The sequence below is a fragment of the Ursus arctos genome, unplaced genomic scaffold, assembly GCF_023065955.2.
Source record: "Ursus arctos isolate Adak ecotype North America unplaced genomic scaffold, UrsArc2.0 scaffold_6, whole genome shotgun sequence".
In the NCBI taxonomy this organism is placed as follows: Eukaryota; Metazoa; Chordata; class Mammalia; order Carnivora; family Ursidae; genus Ursus; species Ursus arctos.
Genome location: NW_026623078.1, coordinates 19,646,854 through 19,664,628, shown reverse-complemented (window position 1 = coordinate 19,664,628; position 17,775 = coordinate 19,646,854).

Sequence of the window (17,775 nt, the reverse complement as noted above, 5' to 3'; positions counted from 1 at the left end):
TAACCATCACCCTACTTTGGATGGCCACTGGGGCAGGGAGAAGGTGACTTAAACTAAACTGGGAGCAGAGGAGGAGGAGAGATCAGAAATGGGGGACCATGCACTCCAGGCAGAGTGGATATTTGTGAGAAGGGGACTCCCGGTGGGTCCTGGAGTTACTGCAGCAGCTGGGCGCAGGCAAAGGAAGAAATTCAAGATGGTGCCACGGGGGACAGCTGGGGTCCGAGCACCTCTGCACGCAGTGCTCTGCCGACAGCTGCTTTGGGCCACCTGCCACCTGGGCACCGTCCTGTGTGGCATCTGCTGTTCACCATCAATAACCACAGAACGTGGACAGCGCCGAGTCCCAGGGAGCCAGTGAGTCTCTCTGTTCCCGAGTCCAAGCTAAGAGGTGACTTTGAATGCATAGATGATGCCTCAGGAGCCATGCTACTGAAGTCTCTCTCCTCGAGGTACATGGGAATAACATGCTGCTTGTGTCATTCTTCTGCCCCCACAGCTTCGGTTTCGCCCTAAACACCTCAGCTACAGTTAGTTATCTTTAACCAAACTGCACCCAGGATTGCAGTGGTAAGTGCCTGTGACAACTTCCCCAGCAAGGAAAATAACATGACAGTGACTCTTACTTGCACGGCGTTTTCTTGGTATGAAGGGTTACCTGACCTGCTGTGTTTGGGCAACTTCTACTGATACACCAAGGTCAGGAACACCTCTGATGCTGTCGTTTCCAGACCAGCAAGTGGACCTAGGTGCCGTTATTGCCATAAAACGTGAAATGCACCCCTCATTTTGGCCCTTGCCCACATGGAAAGCCCACCTAGGAAAGATGGCTTGCCTTTCCAGGTTTCTAATCAATCGTTATTGGATTTCATTTTAAAAATTGAAAGTAAAGATCTCATTTTTAAAATTAAAAGTAAGTTTTCATTTTCAATGCACTCCAAAGTTATTTGTTAAGGATACACTGCAGTTTTTAAACAGAAATGATATATTAAAGCACTTCAGGGCTGCCCAGGTGACACCGTCAGTTGAGCGACCTGCTCTTGGTTTGGGCTCAGGTCGTGATCTCCAGGACTTGAGATCAAGGTCATGAGATCGAGTCCCATGTTAAGTTCTGTGCTTAGTGCAGAATCTGCTTGAGTCTCTCTCTCCCTTTTCCTTTGCCCCTCCCCTGCCTCAAACAACTAAATAAAACCTTAAAAAAAAATAAAGCACTTTATGAGTATTTCTTTAAACATATGCTTTGGCTAGAATACTGTAATAGTTTGGCTATAGAATTCTTGCCTCAGCCTGGCTTAAGAATCTTTAATACGGGGGCGCCTGGGTGGCTCAGTCATTAAGCGTCTGCCTTCGGCTCAGGGCGTGATCCCAGCGTTCTGGGATCGAGCCCCACATCAGGGTCCTCCACTGGGAGCCTGCTTCTTCCTCTCCCACTCCCCCTGCTTGTGTTCCCTTTCTCACTGTCTGTCTCTCTCTGTCAAATAAATAAATAAAATCTAAAAAAAAAAAGAATCTTTAATACGCAACTTTTTAGATATTGGAACTTTTTCAATGTTTTGTACCTCCTAGGCCCCAGAGTTAGGGAACATGCCTCATCCTCTTGCTCTGGGTTCATGCCTATCCCCTTAGAACATGTAAAATGAAACCAAAGGTAGGCATCGCTTTTCCTCAAACATCCTGCTGTGCAGAATAAGCTATTACGGGCACAAGAGTGGTAATTTTGTAATAATTTCACTAGACATATAAATAGAAGTTCTAATCTAGGTAATACAGGAATTCACTTACACATCCTTTTTATGACGTTAACTCAGTGGCAATTTTGAATCCACTTACCAAGGATGTTCTCTGTGGTTGAGATAAAAGCCATTCCATGGGCCCTGGGCAAGGAGAACAAGAAGTAATCGCTGTGTCTGAGCCAGTGTTGGGGTTATTATTATGCCTGCATCACTGGGGTGAGAATTGATTCTGCTGGTCACGTGCCTGGCGGGATGTTTCTGTCTCCTGATCTGTACCCTTTGCCTGGGCCATCTTTATTATTTGGCTCAATCCTGCTGCAAAGAGTTCCTCCTGCTATGCATTCGCCCAATAATATGAAAAAAACATTTTCCTGTCCTCCCTTTGCAAGGTGCATGGCACTGCTCTGCACTTTCTAAGATGTCGGAGGAAAAGTAATCTTCTAAAGTCTAAAATAAAGTCTAAAATCCTTTGGAAAACTGAGTTGGTCTGCTTTCTTGTGTAATGCGATTATCTTGACTACTAGAATACCAAGGAATTTTTTTGCATTCAGTTGATTAAAAACCTGCAAATCTACTTCTTTTCTCTCCCCAGCTTTATTAAGGTGGGTTTGACAATAAAATTGTAGGATATGTAAAGTGTACAATGTGACGATTTTTTATACGTATACATTGTGAAAGGATCCCTCCCCCATCGAATTAATGAACACATCCATCACTTCACAACTTTACTCCCTCCCCTTTTTTGGTAAGAATGTTTAAGTTCTACTTTCTAAGAAAATTTTATTTATATAGTACAGTGTTACTAATAGTAGTCAGCATGTTATATATTAGATCCTCAAACTTCATCCATCTTACAACCCCAAGCTTGTATCCTTTACCAAACTCACCCTCTTTCTCCAACCCCGTAGCTTCTCACAACTGCTTTTCTATTCTGTTTTTATATATTTGACTTTTTTTTTAGATTCCATGAGTAAATGATAGCATGTAGTATTCATCTGTCTCTGTCTAGCTTATTTTACTTAGTATAATGCTCTCCAGCAACATCCATGATGTTGCAAATGACAGGATTCCCCTCCTTTTTAAGGCTGAATAATATTCTATTGTATATAATGTATGTACACCCCACATTTTCTTGATCCATTCATTTGGTGATAGACACTTAGGTTGTTTCCATACCTTGACTATTACAAATAATGCTGCAATGAGTATGGGAGTACAGACATCTCTTGGAGATAATGGTTTCACTTCCTTCAGATGTATATGCAGAAATGAGATTGCTGGATCATATGGAGTTCTATTTTTAATTTGAGAAACTGCCATACTGTTTTCCACAGTGGCTGCATCAATTTGCATCCCCACCAACAGTGCACAAGGGTTCCCTTCTTCCACATCCTCACCAGTAAATCTACGTTTTGTCCATTATTAAATTCACTGGAAATGAAGGCTTTTGCAACAAAAATGAGATTTGTCTGCATCTAAAGGATAAAGGCTAGAAAGGCTTGCAAAACTAAAATGTGCAGCAGGAGCAAAACAGAGCAGCAGGACTGGCTGGCTTCGCCCTCTTCAGTAGACTCTGCCCCTTGCTTCTCTTCATGCCCTTATTTCTTCTCACCCTGACTTTTTTCCTGTCCCCGGCTTTCTCAGTAAAAGTCATCATCATCACCACCATCACTGACAACCATAAATACGTATTTAACAAAACAACAATGCATAGCAAGTCTCCTCTGGTAGAGAAACAGGGCACATGGGTCAAATATACAAGGCAATTCAGGGTCTCAGGAGACAGTGAGTGTCCCATGGGCATATTCGTTTCCTAAATTCCAGATTTCAGTTCATAGATCCATTTATAAGCATCACCTTGAAGACTAGCCTATCTATTTCCATCAGGTCCTGCTTTCCTATTTTCCCATTTTCCTTCTCTTACCTCTCCCTAAGTCTCCCAGCCCTTACCCCCACAACTCGCTGAAAACTGCTGGGTAAACACACTTGAAACGTGGGTACAAATCCTACTGGTGTTGCAGCCTGTGGCCTGTGCTTGGTGCATACAGAATCCACTCACTTCAACCTTGTGAGCAGAGAGGAACATGTCCAAAGTTAATTTAATTAGAGGATAGAGAATTGAAAGCATCCGAAACAATTTACCCAGCCTCTTCATGTATGTCTGAGTCATATATAATTTAAGTGTTTCTGGTCCGGAGTTAAAATATATTTAAGACTTTTAAGATCTTGAAAGTCAAGATTTTAAATGTGTGGCTTCGCTGAACATAGATCAAATTTATAGGCATTGAAGGCCTGCTCGCCATCAATTTAATGGGTGACAGAACAGCTAAAGCTGTTTTATCAATATCTGTTTGCCGCAAAGGAAAAATCTGTCTACTCAATTAGCGCAGAGTCAGAAAATGAAAGCGATGCTCCTGACGCATTAGCTGGAGTTATCCCCACAATCTGGGCTTTGTTTAAATCAAACGGTGCAGTTGCCATCGATTTTCACCCATTTTAAAATGCATGTGTTGTGATCAGTCAAAACCATTTTTTAGTGTTATTTCGGGGAAGAAAATCATTTTGAACATCAGAGAAACGTTTTCATTTGCACCAGAAACACACCTACCCCAAGCCCAGACAGTGTAAGAATCTACAGTATACACTTCTATTTCCAGCTAGGAAAGTAATGACAATAAACATAATAGTTGAGTAGCGCTTGGTTCTGAAATTTGCCTTCTTTAATTCACTTCGAAGCCGTGTATGAGAAGGCTCTGGTGATTTATTTTGTTGAAATGTTCTGAAACCGCCTCCTTAGCTAAAACCACCTCAGAGATTTAACAAGCAAAATGCATAAAAGCCGCAATCAATAACAATGGTCAGAATAGATACTTGTGCTCGTAACTTACTATTTGATTCTTAAGTAGAGTAGATTGTTTTTTTAAAAATAATATTTTAAAGTACTCTATGATCCCACTTACATGAGGTGTCTAGAGTAGTAAAATTCATAGCGACAGAAAACAGAATGGGGTTACCAAGGCTGGGGGGCACTGGTCAACAGGGAAGCATTTTTTGCAGGTATAGAGTTTCTTTTTTTTTTTTTTTTTTTTTAAAGATTTTATTTATTTATGTGACAGAGACAGCCAGCGAGAGAGGGAACACAGCAGGGGGAGTGGGAGAGGAAGAAGCAGGCTCATAGCGGAGGAGCCCGATGTGGGACTCGATCCCGTTACGCCGGGATCACGCCCTGAGCCGAAGGCAGACGCTTTAACGACTGCGCTACCCAGGCGCCCCAGGTATAGAGTTTCAATTTGAGGTGATAGAAAGTTCCGGAGATGGATGGTGGTGATGTTTGCACAACAATGTGAATGTACTTAACGCCACGGAACTAGGCATTTAAAAAATGGTTAAAATGATCAATTTTAGGTTATGCATTTTTACCGTAATCACAAATAAAACTAAAAAATGAATATTTTCGCTACCTTCTTCTCAAAGCAGTGATAAGTAATTCTCATGAAAGAGAGTTGAGTCATGTATTCCTTAAGCCCAAGATGGTACTTAGACTTTAAAAGTATATTTCTTCCCTTTGTTTACTTAGTAGGGTCTATTTTTTTATACTAAGGTTAACTTCCAGGGTTTTTAAACGAAATTATGAACACTTCAGTGGCAAATCCTTCAGTCATTTTTGACAGATAGTACAAGATGTGCTTCCTGGGAGATTTATTTGACCTCTGTTTCTGCTCTGTTTTCTTACTTGTAAAGATACACCTTGGGCCAAACACCAGACCAGCCCATCCCTAAGAACAGAAAGGTAGGGATTTGAAGGGGGCGCCTAGGTGGCATAGTGGTTAAGCGTCTGCCTTCGGCTCAGGGCGTGATCCCGGCATTATGGGATCAAGCCCCACATCAGGCTCCTCCGCTATGAGCCTGCTTCTTCCTCTCCCACTCCCCCTGCCTGTGTTCCCTCTCTCTTGCTGGCTGTCTCTATCTCTGTCAAATAAATAATAATAAAAAAAAAGAAAGGTAGGGATTTATTTGCAGAATGGAAATGATTATAAGGCGAAGCTCAGAAAGTAGACAGAATACCTGAAATTATATTGTACCTTTGTTTACTTGTTTGTTTTCTCTCTCCACTCTTTGGCATACACAAACAAGAATTTGACTTCTGTGGATACTGGCGTCTGCAGCATTGCCTACTATCCCCTAAGCACCTCACATGGTGTCTGGCACAGAAGGTATGAAGAATTCCTTATACTCCCTCACCTTCACCCCCTACACAAAAATTTTCCTATTATTAACAGCTTGAGTTTGTGTGATCCCTTTGCAATAACTGATAAGCCAATGTGATACATTATTACTAATGAAAGTCCATACCTTACATTAGGTTTCACTCTTTGTGTTGTACATTCTATGGATATTCCCAGGGGACATTTTAACAAAGTCCTCTCAGTACCTAACAGAACAACCATGTAAGTATTAGTACAGACATAGAAGAATGGAATAACAACTCTAAAAACTTGGTTTAGTTGTTGTTATGTAGAACACTATACCCCACAACCGCAGAAACATATTTTTAGATGTACATGAAGTATTTACAAAAATTGACCACACACTGGCCCTAAAACAACTTTCAACAACTTTCTAAGGATTTTCTTTCTCACAAAGAATGTATTTTTCTGTCCACATGCAGTTAGCAATAAATCAGTATCAAAAAAATTTTTAAATCCCATAGACTTGGAAATTAGGAAAACATTTATAAACAACTCATGGATCAAAGGAGAAATCAAAATGAAAATTAGAAAATATTCTGAACTAACAAGTGAAAAGGAAACACAGTGCACTAAATTTCACTGTCCCCTACTACCTGAACCAGCATCATCACTGTACAAGAGCTGGAACAAGAAGGCAAACTTTGCCTTTGTTCAGCCTCTGCTGAGCACATGCACGCTAGGTGAGAGCCATTTTTCCCTGCTCTGTGCATATTCATGAACGATCACCAAACTGCCACAAGTGTTGATTTTGAGGCTACAGATTAATTTTTGGTGAATCTGCAAATACGGAATCCGTGAATAAAGAGGATCAACTGTATTAGAAAAGATCTTAAAATCAATGAGCAAAGTATTCCCTTCAAGACTCTGGAAAAAAAGGGGCACTTGGGTGGCTTGGTGGGTAAGCATCTGTCTTCAGCTCAGGTCATGATCCCGGGGTCCTGGGATTAAGCCCCGAATGGGGCTCCCTGCTCAGTGAGCTTGCTTCTCCCTCTGCCTGCCGCTCCCCTGACTTGTGCTCTCTCTCTGTCAAATAAATAAATAAAATCTTAAAAAAAAGAAAGAAAGAAAGGAACTGGGAAAAAAACAGCAAATTAAACCCAAAATTACAAGAAAAGTAACAAAGAAAGAACAGATATTACTGAAATAGATAACAACCACACAGTAGAGATTGATGGTCAATAACTGGCTCCTTGAAGGGCGCCTGGGTGGCTCAGTCAGTTTAGCGTCCCACTCTTGGTTTCTGCTCAGGTCATGATCTCAGGGTGGTGAGATCGAGGCCCATGGGAGGCTCCACACTCAGTGCAGAATCTTCTTAGATCTCTCTCCCTTCTCTCTCTCCCCTCCCCTCCCAAATAAGCATGTAAAATCTTTAAAAAAAGTAACTGGCTCCTTGAAAGGCTAAAATGATTGCTAACCCTTTACTGAGATAGATGGCTGAAATAAATAATATCAGGAATGGAAAAGAGGGTATCACTACAAAGCCTATAGACACTAAAAAATATCAGAATATTAGTACGAGCAACTTTCTGCCAACTAATTCATCAACTGAGACAATGTGTACAAATCTAAAAAAAAGCCTTGCTCAAAACTGACACCAGGTGAAACAAAAAAATTAGAGGATTATCACAAGTTAAGGAAATGGAATCTGAAAATAAAACCTTCCTATAGGATTTCCACTCCTGCTACGGAGAGGTCAGCTCCCACAAATTGGTACGTTTCTCAAATAACAACTATAAATCCTGGATAATATTAAAAAAATAACTTCTCTGAATCCTCTAGAGAATAAGCAAAAGCTGGCCGACTTTAGGGGGGAATGGAAATTTGGAGCAAACCATCAGCATGGGGGCAAGTGTTTTCTGGCTTCACCACAGATACAGCTCAGTGACAAATACCTAAAGCCTCAATAGAAATATGTGTGTTTTGGATTGCAGAAACCAGATTTGAAGAAGCCTGGGCCAACCAGGACCACCGGACAGTGAGGAGGGAAACCTGTAAAGATCTAGAGAAGTGAACACCAGTCTATATTCAACTACATCCAAGTCTCTCGCTGACCCTTGAATCATGCATGTGCAAGTCAGCTTGAAAGAAGTTTGAAATTCAGTTTGAATCACCTGTTGCTGGCATGAAAGAATTTGCTACTTGAGTCTAACCAAATTAATTTCCTTATCAAAATAAAATCAATACCCTTCTGAGCAATAAAATAAAACCCAACATAACATTTACAAGGTCCAAATACAACTCAGAATTTTCTCCTTATAAGAAGAACAGGGAGAAAGGGACCTACTGTGAAAGGAAAAGACAGCAGACGCCAGCTCTGGGATAAACCAGCCTGGAGCTCTCAGTCCAAGCAGACACTATCAGTGCTCAATGAGCTCAAGGGTAATATACTTACCATGAAAGACGGGAAATGTCAGCGGAGGAAGAGAAAATACAATTTTTTAAAAAGCAGAAATTCTAGAAGTGAAAATAGAATATCTGAAATAAAAAAAAATCACAAGATCAATGGAATGGCAGCAGAGCGATGGAAAAAGCATCAGAAAACTAGAAGGTTGAGGAATAGAGAAAGAAAGAAAGAAGATTGAAAAAATGCAGAGTCAGGAACATGATATTGTTTTAAAAGTCTAATATATGAATAATCAAAGTCTCAAAAATGAGAAGAGAGAAAGAATTTGTTGTAACTCAAATTTACTTATAATAACAATTCACGATAACCTGTGAATAGAAGGGGACTTCCTTAATCTGATGACAGTTATACCCAAATAGCTACAGCAAACATCATCATTAATACTAAAATATATTCAAAGAAATAACGGAACCTCGGAATTCTCAAATTTGGTGAAAGACACACTTTTATGGATTTAAGAAGCTGGCAAAGTCTACACAGGATATATTTGAAAAAGAAACGTGCCTGGGCGTGTTATGGTGAAACTGTTAAAAACTGAAATAAGGAGAAAATCTTGAAAGAAGCCAGAGCAAAACAACTCATTACCTACAGAAAAACAATGATTTAAATGACTGCAGGTTTCTCAATAGAAAAAAATGGGGGCCACACGCAATATAACAATATGCTTAAGGTGCTAAAAAAGAAAACAACAAAAAACCCTGTGAAATCAGAAATCTCTATCTAGTGAAAATATTTTTCAAGAATGAAGACAAAATGAAAACATTTAGATAAAGTCTAAGAGAGAGCATCACCTGCAGATCTGCACTGTAAGACATGTTAAAGAAATTTCTTCAGGAGGAACAGAAATGATTACAGAGGAAATCAGATCTTAGGAATGAAGAACGTCAGAAATGGTAAATGTCTGCATAGTTGTAAAAACTACCTTTTCCTATTAATTTAAAACATATGCCTATTTAAAGTAAAAAAATCCTAACATTGTCTTGCAAAGTTTATAACATCTGTAGGTGTAATTCATATGAAAATTATAACATGAAGAATCATGGGCAGAGGTACTCCTGGGTGGCTCATTCGTTTCAGCATCTGACTTCGGCTTTGTCATGATCTTGGGGTCCTGTGTTTGAGCCCCACATTGGGCTCCCCACTTAGCGGGGAGTCTACTTCTCTCCCTCTGCCCCTCCTCCTGCTTATGCTCTCTCTCTCTCTCTCAAATAAATAAATAAAATATTTTTTTTAAAAAAAGGATCATGGGAAGAGACTAAATAGACCTTTATGGTTGAAAGATTTTAAACTTTTTTGGGGATTTTTGTTTTACATTTTTTAAATGAAGTGATACACTGTTAACCCCAAGTCGACTGATAAACGTTAAAAACATATATTGTAATATATTTATTCTTCCTAAAGCAGCCACTAAAAAATTTAGCAAACTGAATTCAAAAGCATGTAACAAAAATAATACATTGTGATCCACTTGGGTTTATTTCAGAAATGCAGTGGTGGTTTAACATTTGAAATCCATTATTGTAATTCACCTCATGAATAGAAAAATACCAAATAATCTTAATGGCTGCAGAAAAAGCATTTGTTGTAACTCAAATTTATTTATAATAACAATTCACGATAAACTGTGAATAGAAGGGGACTTCCTTAATCTGATGACAGTTATACCCAAATAGCTACAGCAAACATCATCATTAATACTAAAAATCTGAGAGTTTGACCCCTGAGATAAGGACCAGGGCAAAAGAGCCCACTATCGCTACCTCTGTTCAACATTGCATTGCAGATTTTTACCAGTGCAGTAAGGAAAGGAAAAGCATGCAGTTGAAAAGAAACAAATGAAAGCATTTAATATTTGCTGATAACATGATATATTTGGGTACATAAAAAATCCAAAAAAAGTCTATGCATTAACTATTAGAATTAGTATGTACATTTAGCGAAGTTGCTGTATGCAAAGTAAATGCTAGGTATTGAGATGCACCGTTGTGAATCAAATAGTCAAGGAACCCGTCTTCATTGCAGCATACATTTTTGTGTGGGAGGCAAATACGTACGTATTCTAATAAGTAAGAGTGTTCTGAATAGAAACTGTGCTGTGATATAATATAATAGAGGGAGACTTATTGGAAAGGAACCTGCTTTAGAACAATAGGAAGGAGGCAACCATGGGAAGTTCTGTGTAAACAGCAGTCCAGGCAGAGGGAATGGCCAGTGCCAAGGCCCTAAGTCGGAAATGAACTTGGTCTGTTAAAGAACCAGGGAAAAGGTTGATATGAATTAGCTTCGTGAGTGCAGGGGGGAGTGGAGTCAGGCAGGAGGAAAGCGAAGCTCTGATCATGCACATCAAGGAGTCTGCTTTGATTCCAATTAAGCGGAGAAGAGCATGCTAGGCCCTCTCCCACTTTAACTCATCTCTGCTTTCCATTACTTGTTGGTCTGGTTTTTTTCTGCTAAAGATAGGTCTTCTCTCCATAGTAGAGGGAAGTGACAATGTAAAAAAAAATATAAATCCCAGTGTATAAAAAAGCACTGGGGGGCACCTGAGTGGCTCAGTCCGATAAGTGTCTGCCTTCGGCTCAGGTCATAATCTCAGGGTCCTGGGATCCAGCCCTACACTGGGTTCCCTGCTCAGCAGGGATCTGCTTCTTCCTCTGCCTCTCCCCGCTGCTTATGCTCTCTCTCAAATAAATAAATAAAATCTTTAAAAAAAAAAAGCATTGAGGTCACGTGGCTTACTAGGGAAAAGCCCTGTTTCTGGTCAGAGGGGTGTGGCCGAAGCTCAGGGCTCTGCAGCCTGATGGACTTGTGACCAGGGCAGGTCACCTACTCAGTACAAGTCTCAGGGCCTTGATTTTCAAAACAAAGAAATAATAAGGGTACCCGTTTTTCAAGACTTACTTGAATATTAAATGAAATCTTGCATGAAAGCTTTGAAAAATTAACTTTAGTATTATAAAAACAATATCTTAAAAGACTGAAAAATATCTATATTAGAATGTAATTGATCTCTGGATAAGGCATGGCTATCTAAGTACAATAACAAAAGAAATCAAAAAAGAAATATAGCCCAATTCCACATGCGATTCTATCAAAACTTAGAAATGTCTCCGTAGGGCTGATATGTCCAGTTATGGAAGTTTTACTTTGTACCATCCCAGAAAGCAGCAGCACGTTTTTATGAAATGATCACAAATGAATTAAAGACAAGATGAACCAGATTTAAAAATCAAACAAATATACCCGTTAATACCATACTGAAGAGCCGTTAAAATGAAAAGGATACATCGAAACAAAAGTTGGACACCGTTTTCCAGCTGTCAAAATGGCAACGGTATAATGCCAAAGAGGCTGCACTGAGACACGTATTTTGCAGGCAGTGTGGGAGTGTGAATTGGTTTGCTCCTTCCAGAAAGAAATGTGGCAGAGTGTACCAAGACCACTGAAATATGTGCACCTTTGAACACGAAAAATTTCCTTCTAAGAATGTAGGAGTTTACTTTACAGGAAGAGGCAGGTATGGACCAAGATTAATGTATAAAGACAGACATTACGGTAAAAAATCAGAAACTACCTGAATGGCCACAAAAGCAGATGGATTAATTAAATTGGTGTCTTCTTTTGGAAGAATATTCATTAAAAATATCCAATAGCGGGGGCGCCTGGGTGGCTCAGTTGGTTAAGCGTCTAACTCTTTGTTTGGCTAGGGTCATGATCTCAGGGTGGTGAGATGGAGGCCGCGTCAGGCTCCGTGCTGAGCATGGAACCGGCTTAAGAGGCTCTTTCTCCCTGTCCCTCTGCCCCTCCCCCCACCCCCACTGCCACCCCCACACACTTTCTCCCTCTGTCTCTCAAAAAAAAATCAAATAGCATGAGAAATTCCACACAATATAATATTAAGTAAAACACAGATTTTTTTTTTAACTACATGCCAGGGCACCTGGGTGACTGAGTCAGTTAAGTGGCCAACTCTTGTTTTCAGCTCAGGTCATGATCTCGGGGTCCTTGGGTCAAGCCTGGAGTCCTGCTCTGTGCTCAGAAGGGAGTCTGCTTGAGGATTCTCTCTTTCCCTATCCCTCTGCCCTGCCCTCTGCTCACTCGCCCGCTCGCTCTCAAAATAAATAAATAAATCTTTAAAAATAAAGAAATAAATAAATAAAAATGAAAAGCTGTGCAGTGTGATTCCAATTAAGGGACTGAATGGCTAGAAGCACAGTGCAGGAGCCTGTGGGTGTGTATGAGCCACAGTCGCATCAGGAAGCAAAAAAACAAACAAACAAACAAACAAACCAGGGGCACGTGGGTGGCCCAGCTGGGTAAGCGTCCAACTCTTGGTTTGGCTCAGGTGGGGATCTCAGGGTCCTGGGATTGAGCCCCACATCAGGCTCCAAGCTCGGTGTGGACTCTGCCTGAGATTCTCTCCGGCCCCTCCTGCTGGTACTCTCTGTCTTTCCCTCTCTCTCAAAATAAATGATCTTTAAAAAAAAAAAGAAGAAGAAGAAAAGAAAACCCATTTACCCAGAGAGCTGCATGAAATGCCTTTGTTGGAGAAACAAAGCTATCGCCTTTTTTTTTTTAAGATTTTATTTATTTATTTGACAGAAAGAGAGAAAGCCGGCAAGAGAGGGAACACAAACAGGGAGAGTGGGGGGGAAGAGGCAGGCTCCCAGTGGATCAGGGAGCCTGATGCGGGGCTGGATCCCAGTACCCTGGGATCACATCCTGAGCTGAAGGCAGAGGCTTAATGACTGAGCCACCCAGGCACCAAGCTGTTGCCTTCTAATAAAGGGGAGAAAGGAGAAAGAAGAAAAGAAAGAGAAAGGAGGGACAAAAATGTTAGCTGTAGGTCCTTTCCGAGTGTTAGAATCATGGGTGATTTTTATTTCCCTTTTACAGATATAAATATATAGATAGTATTCACGGCCCAGTCTCAAATAACCTCATAGCTTCTTCCTTACGTCTGTTCAGACTCTCTGGGATCGCCCGCATCATCAGGAGTAATATGGGGTGGGCCAGGAGGGAGGAACCCTCGGAATTAGGCACACTCACACCACATTAGGCTCTCCAGCCAAATCAGTCATTGAACTGCCTCTTCAGCTGATTGGTCTCTGCTTGGATGACTCAGGTAAATGCTCAGCGTTTCAGAGTTCTGCCCTCCCCCAGGCTCCTTGTCAGGGGAGCGTGGAGATCTTTGGAGGAGTGTGGCTTCTGGGGCAGGATTGCCCACCTGCCCTGGCCCTCACTAGTCTTTCAGTCCATCTGACTTGGGAGAGGGGAACGACGTGGTTCTGCCACTTGTCCCGAGTCTGGGCCTGACTTGGAATGTTGCAGCTTCATAGGTGGGACTGCAAACCTTGGCTCACCCGTGGGCCCTTCCTTCCCACAGCGTCTCCGTGTCCTGCAGGATCCTCTCAGACGACTCCCCACTAGGGTGGCTGTTTCACCGCCCGGAAGTGCTAGAATTTTCGTAACGCTGGAGAGAAAATTCACTTCACCTCTCTAGGCCTCAATACTCTCTGCTCTTAAATGACTAATTGAGGACGTTGGAAAACATGACCCCCGAGTCTGTTTCGGTGTCCAGCTCCGTGACTTCAAGATTCTCAGAAGAGAGGAGGACTTCTTTCCTCCATGGACCTCCTTTCTTTTCCGTTCTCTCCCTCGTGGGCATTTCCCACAACCTCCTTAAAACTGACTTTATTGCTCTTGCCAGGGGCTTGCCTCCTAGGCCAGCTCTGCCCGAAATAGGGCGTCATCCTGCGGGTTGACTTTAATTCACTGGAATTCTCTTAGGTTTGAGAACAAAGCCGGGGCTAATTAAAATATATTCTCTCTTGCTTTACTGATGCTTGTTCCATGGATATATTTCTCTTAGGGACTTCATGTGAAGAATTGATGAATTGAAAGCAGGATTTAAGTGTTTCTGGGTCCTCTGGCCAAATTGCTCATGATACTATAGTAACACTTACTTATACTTTGTTCATTAATTAATTGCACTCCATTCCTTAATTGCCCTCCGTTCCATCATCCACCAGCACCGACGAGAACAGGATTTTAGGCTGCAGGTGTTGGCTCCATTGACCTCTCACATTCTAAGTGAGGGCTCATCCATTTGAGCTAATTCCCCAGCACTAGCTGTGTGACCTTGGGGGGCGGGGGGGTCACTTAGCCTCTCTTGGCGACCATTTCCTCATTTGTAAAATGAGGTCAGTGAACTAGATGATCTCTACAGTCATTTCTATTTAAAAACCTGTAATCCTTCTTGTTTTCGTAAATGGAGCCCAGCTGGATCTAGGCCCTGGGGAGCTATTAAAGAACAGAGCAGGTGTTGAGCACTGGGGAGGCGGGGGAGGGGGGGCGAGATATGATTTCTCAAAAAGAAAAGGCTGTCCACCAAGGAGCAATGCCACGGCTGCATTTGTAAAATGTTACTCTCAACTCCACAGCTCTGGTTTCGGTCGGACTTCTGGGTCCCAGAGGGATGTCTGAGCAAGTGGCAGACCGCATGAGGGATGTCAGCACGCCCCGCTGCAGGCTGCATCTTGGAAGGAGGACTTCATAGGGCCTGCTGCCACCGGAAACTAGCCTACCTGCTCTCACTCTGGCCCCTGCGGTGTGCAAGCGGAACACATTCATCTCTAATTGCCTGCTGTCATCACATCTACTGCCTTCCTGAGCCAATGTGTAAACATTCGTCACATCGCCTTTATGGATTTCATTCACCGTTTCTCTGGCTTAAGAAGCATCCTGCCTATCTCTCATGCCCTTGGCCAATCTACCGTGCTCTCTCTATCCTTGACCTTGGCAGCATGTTGCCTCATTTCAACATCAGGTCAGCACAGCCAAGATGAATGGAGGGACGCTTGGCTCAGGTGCCTGGGGATTTATGGCAAGGCCAACTCATTACCCACAGGTTTTGCTTCCTCTCCAACTATGAAAGCGGTCCAGGAGCCTCACAAAGGATCCTGACATCAATAGCAAGTCTCAACAGATTGGACCGCAGCCTCTCACTTCATCGCTCTGATACCTGACTGCTCAGGGGTGCCAGGCCCACCTGACCACGTGCCAGATGACACATCGCTTTTGTTTACAGGGCTTCTGGCTCAAAGACGGGATGATGAACAAAGAAGGAAGGTCTCAAAAGATCTTGGCCCCACTGGTCTCTTTCCTGAGCAACAAGAAGTGGCTTGAACATTCTGTCTTAACTTCAGGGCACAGAATGTGCCAGGAAACGAGGTATTCACGTATTAATCTCCGATTCAAATCATCTGATATTTGTGGGGTTTGACTCTCACTTACCAATGAAAGCCCCCTCTCTTAACACACCGCTGGTGAATATCAGCCTGGGAGAGGAATCGCGCCGAAACGGAAGGGAGACTTTCTTCCCCACCCCCCCACATTATAGAAGATCTTGTCCTCAAAATCTATCATTGCTTTTCTTAATTGAAAGACACAGTCTGGGGCGCCTGGGTGGCACAGTGGTTAAGCGTCTGCCTTCGGCTCAGGGCGTGATCCCGGCGTTATGGGATCGAGCCCCACATCAGGCTCCTCTGCTATGAGCCTGCTTCTTCCTCTCCCACTCCCCCTGCTTGTGTTCCCTCTCTCGCTGTCTGTCTCTGTCTCTGTCGAATAAATAAATAAAATCTTAAAAAAAATTTTAAAAAAAAGAAAGACACAGTCAGAGGCTTTGAGAAAATAAAGTGGTGAGTTGGGCTAAATTTAAACAAAACTACATGTGTCCATTCACAGTTCCATTTTCTTCAGCTTTAATCATGGTTATTGAGTATAGCACACAACCAGGTGGATGCGTCTGTGACCTGAAATTCTTGCCTCCTGACACCATTAAAAGGGGCCGGGGAGGAAGCATTTCAGTGCAGCTCAGACGGGCTTCTGTTAGAATCCCCTGTCTGTTCGCAGGCCATCGGTAGTTTCTCTGTTCACTTTTAGGGCAGCTGCAGATCCTCGGGTAATGAAAACATTTTTGTGTTCTGCTCACATGCTCGGATTTTGACCTTTGAAACATTTTCTCTACAATCCTATCGGTAATTGCTTGCAGGACAGCTGAGTCATGGAGATGCCCTTTGCACAAACGCTCTTAGTGCCTCCCCTACCCCGTTCCCTAGACTTTCTATTTAAGTGGCTGCCAAGTTCACCCATTAGCGCAGTCACATTAAAAAGCAACACCCATCTCGCTCTGTCTAGGGGAACAATGATCACCATCATTCTGGAGTCCCGTGCAGAGAAGATGGCCCGCTCCTTCGAGATCCAAGGTGGAAGACCGTTACAGCAGCCATTCTGTTTACTCTGACTTCTTTTTTTTTTTTAAAGACTTAACTATGAAATCCAGCAAAATTGCACCCAGTCTGCTGGGGTCTTCGAGCTCTGAGCATCTCTGTTTACCTGCTGTGACCCATGTCACCTCAGCCGGTGAAGACAGTTGACCTTCATGCCAGAGACCAGAGACCGAAGCTGTTTACACGTTGGCCACGTGGGGGCTAGAGCCAAGTGTTAGCTTTTTCATCTGAAAAAAGTGAAAATGGGGATTATCATATATCTAATCCCATAGGGTGGTTGTGAGGATCAAATGGGATGGTGCGTATGAAGTAACGAAGTCCTGACGGTTTCCCTGGCTATGGTGATGGCTTCTAGTCGTCCTCAACTTGAGAACAAGGACATGTGTCTCCATGCTGTGTACCTTGAACTTCGAGCTTGAAACCTAGCATATAAATGCAAATACAAATTATCGTTATTCCTAAGAAAAGTACTGAGGATACTGTTTCCCATTTGATTTGTATTGCTGCCTATTTCCTATCATGTCTATGACACAGAATTTCGGACACTGACACGTCATTCTGGGGAAGACTGAGTGACTGTTCTTTCCACTGTGGGAGCAGGGGCAGCTGACAGTGGTTAGCGTGACTTGTTATCGATGCTGAAGTGTTCTTCCAGCATGCCAGGACCCCCTCTTCCAGTCATGTGCGAGGCCACTGGGGAAGCACACTCTCCCTCCTGCTCGAGCAGCTGAACGAGAGCAAAGCTCAAATGTGCTTTGGGCCGTTGCCCGTCTGGACTCAGATAAAAGGCATGTACGAGCTCTATCGATACAGATGGGCCCAGCAGGGATAATTCAGCTCTTCCTTTGGAGTAATTATCCATGGTTACTTACGCACAGACACCGATATCCTCTGCCAAGCTGACATCCAGCAGAATGAACAGGGAAGGGATGACAGGCACTGGTCAAACCAGGTTCTGTCCCTCCATCCAAGATGCTCACACTGTCCACCAACCCAAGGACAGGATCGAGCCCACATGCCCTCTCCTCTGAGGAGACTCCTGCACCAGGGCCAGTATTCCCCGATGCTGGGGGTCTGGAATAGGTTCTGGACCGAGGTTG